Below are 3,523 nucleotides of genomic sequence, written 5' to 3'. Positions count from 1 at the left end.
ATACATACATATATGTGTATATATATATATATATATATATATATATATAGTGTTTGAGGGGCTGTGCGAGACAGAGAGTGTGGTGTGCATGTGATGGAGAGAGAGAGAGAGAGGTTATGTATGCGTGAATGGCTTCAGTGACATTCGGACACACAGAAAAACATGTGCTTATACTTATTGCATACATGTTCATGTGCGTGTGAGGTAGAGAGAGGGAGAGAAAGAGAAGGTATGTTTTCTTTTTGCTTTGGAGTGGCTGTGTGGTAAATAGCTTGCTTACAAACCCCATGGTTCCGGGTTCAGTCCCAGTGCGTGGCACCTTGGGCAAGTGTCTTCTTCTATAGTCTCGGGCCGACCAAAGCCTTGTGAGTAGATTTGGTAGACGGAAACTTAAAGATGCCCGTCGTATATATGCATATATATATGTATGTGTGTGTGTATATGTTTCTGTGTCTGTGTTTGTCCCCCCCTCCAACATCGCTTGACAACCGATGCTGTTGTGTTTACGCCCCCGTAACTTAGTGGTTCGGCAAAAGAGCCCGATAGAATAAGTACTAGGCTTACAAAGAATATGTCCTGGGGTCGAATTGCTCGATTAAGCGCGGTGCTCCAGCATGGCCACAGTCAAATGACTGAAGCAAGTAAAAGAGTAAAAGAGAGTAGCAGACTGTTACATAAACATACACGCAAACAACATGCAAAAACAGAAAACATACCTTCTCTCTGTCTCTCTCTCTTTTCTCTGTCAATCACTCACACATTCACTCACTACAAAGAGTAAATAAAACCTGTTCAGTTCTCTCTCTCTCTCTCTCTCTCTCAATCATGCACACACACACACACACACACACACACACACACACACACCAGCACCATTGCTCTCTCTGTCTCTTCACAGACACCGACAAAACTTCACATACACAACACACTTTCTGTCTCGCACAGTCCATCACACACACACACACATCAATTCTCCGCTTCACGCTGACTTCAAAAGATAGTCCTACCCCACAAAGAGGTGAAAGAAGTGAGACAGCATAGCGAAAGTTTTGGGTTACTGTCATCCTGTACTCCCCTTGTTGCTAGCAAAATGGTATATGCAGGCTGTGTGAGCAATTGGTTGTTTTAATGGCGGAACAAACGGGAATTCCATTATAAAAAGTTTTAATTGATTTTCTTGGTAAGTATAGGGACTATGGAAAAATACAAACTGCATTCCAATCTATGCACCTGTCTCCACATGTGTGCCACTTTTCACGCGAATCCACCCAGCCGTTTGGCTGTGAACCCGAAGACAAGAAAGAATACAACGATCACCCATGTCCAATTTATATTATAGATTATATGAATATTTGTCTGTGTATGTGTGTGTTGTGTTTGTTTGTGTGTGTGTGACAGGGTATGCTTGCGTGTGCGCGTATTTGTGTGAATACGTTAATGAAGCTGAAAATTTCTAGGTATACAAATTTCCTGCAGTTCTATCCGTCCGATATTCAGGCTTCTATTAAGAAAACTGCGAAAACAATTTCCTATATAATAAGATATAATGGGCCACAAAATTGAGTAGCATGTGTAGAGAGGAAGCATGATTTAGAGAGGACAGTGTACAGAGCTCCCTTAAGTGGATATTTTGCTGTCTAAAATAGCTGAAGGAGAGAGGGAAATATTTAGTTATCAAGCAAACTGGGGGTTTTTCTTTTTGTTTTGTTTTTTGGTGGTTTTTTCGGTTCTTAGACAGAAAATTTTGTATATCTCATGGATTTGGGAAAATCATAACTGTCAATTCCAGAATATGTTGGTTAGATGTAGAAATGTGCTTCATTAATTATGTACATCTCTTTGATTTGAAATCTTCAGGATAAATCCAAACAAATGTATCGTGTGTAGCATATTAAAGGAAATCTAAAGTTTTAGCTGTTCGTAAAATGTTGACATATGGAAAATTAGTAGTTTAATCATGAGTTTGAATGATCATAACTGCTGCATGAGGAAGAAGAAAAGGAGTTTTTTTTTCTTATTAACAATTGTAAATTAGTATTTGTAAAAAGCAAATTCAAATACTGTTTCAAACCTTTTATGCATGCAAGTATATAACAGGTATGAATAACGATTAAGAAGGAAAGCATTTCTAAAGAGATATCCTTATTAATCTAAGTATTGAGATCTCATAACTGTAGTTACGCGTTAATTACAACTTCTAGGTAAGTTTATATTATCCTATCTTCATGGAGAGTGATTTCGAATAATCACTCTCCAGGAGTGATAATAAGTGGTATAAGCTGAAATATGAAGAACTCTGTTGATCATTCTAATAAAGATATTTCCACTTCTTCGTTCATACAGGAAAGATATCAGGTCTTTAACTGTCTCAAATATAAGGGTCTTGTATTCAACACCGACACCAAACTTAATTAGAAATTCAGAAGGTATTAAACAAAAGTATTTCACATAAGAGTCCAAAATGATACCTGCAAACAATCTATTACAACCTATTGAAGATATTTTCCAAATTACAAAGAATATAGGACTAAACAAATATCGACATTTTCAAATTCAAATTAATATAAACCAGAATATTTTTGTATTAATACAAATGAAATGTGCGTGTGTGCATGTATGTGTAACATCTGATATCAGATGAAATGCACGTGCTCTGTGCATATATAAAGCTTAAAATAATTTGCACCAGGTCAGTCACACTGTTATTAAATACGAGGTATAATCAATAAGTTTCCGGTTTGTTGTCATTGTAACGAAGCAAAAGTACGCAGAGTAAAGCTATTCGGGAAGGATTGATCTTGAACTCTGCTGTGCATGCACACTAAGATTTAGCGTTCTGCTTCTCTTCCTCTGTTTACAGCAGTGCTTAGAAGGAACGTGTGTAGCGTGTGATCGTCGTTTTGACAATGACAGAGAAAGTTGTCATATCGCTACCTGCTCAGAGGCTTGCGTAAATTTGCAGAAAGTGTATGGAGAGGAGTGTATGAGCCGCACAAACGTGTATGAGTGGTTCAGACGTTTCCAAGATGGTTGAAAAAATGTCGATAGCGACGAACGTTCTGGGAGGCCCGCAACCAGCAAAACTGACAAAAACATTGCAGATGTGCGTGCATCTGTGAGGGGATGAAATCGAATCACCATCCGTGAGATAGCAGAGGATGTGCAGATTAGATATGTTTCTGGTTCAGTCCGTTCTCACAGAAGATTTGGGTATGAGACACGTGTTTGCCAAGTTTGCGCCCAAACTGCTTTCAGTTAAGCAAGAAGACACTCGGGTTTCAGTTGCACAATATCTCCTTGATTGTGTCAAGAACGATGAAAACTTTTTGAAAATATAGCGCAGGCTTCTAAGCAGGTATCGTCATGCTTTTTTGAAAAATGTGATGTAGATTCTCACCTCAACTTTCCATATCATAGTCAATGTGACAATCACACGCTACACATCTTCACTCCAAGCACTTCTGTAAACAGTGAAAGTGAGTTAGAACGTTGAAACTTAGTGCCCATGCACAGCAGTATTCAG

This window comes from Octopus bimaculoides, chromosome 5, assembly GCF_046866305.1.
Source record: "Octopus bimaculoides isolate indiv1 chromosome 5, ASM4686630v1, whole genome shotgun sequence".
Taxonomy (NCBI): Eukaryota; Metazoa; Mollusca; class Cephalopoda; order Octopoda; family Octopodidae; genus Octopus; species Octopus bimaculoides.
This window is presented reverse-complemented; position numbering follows the sequence as displayed.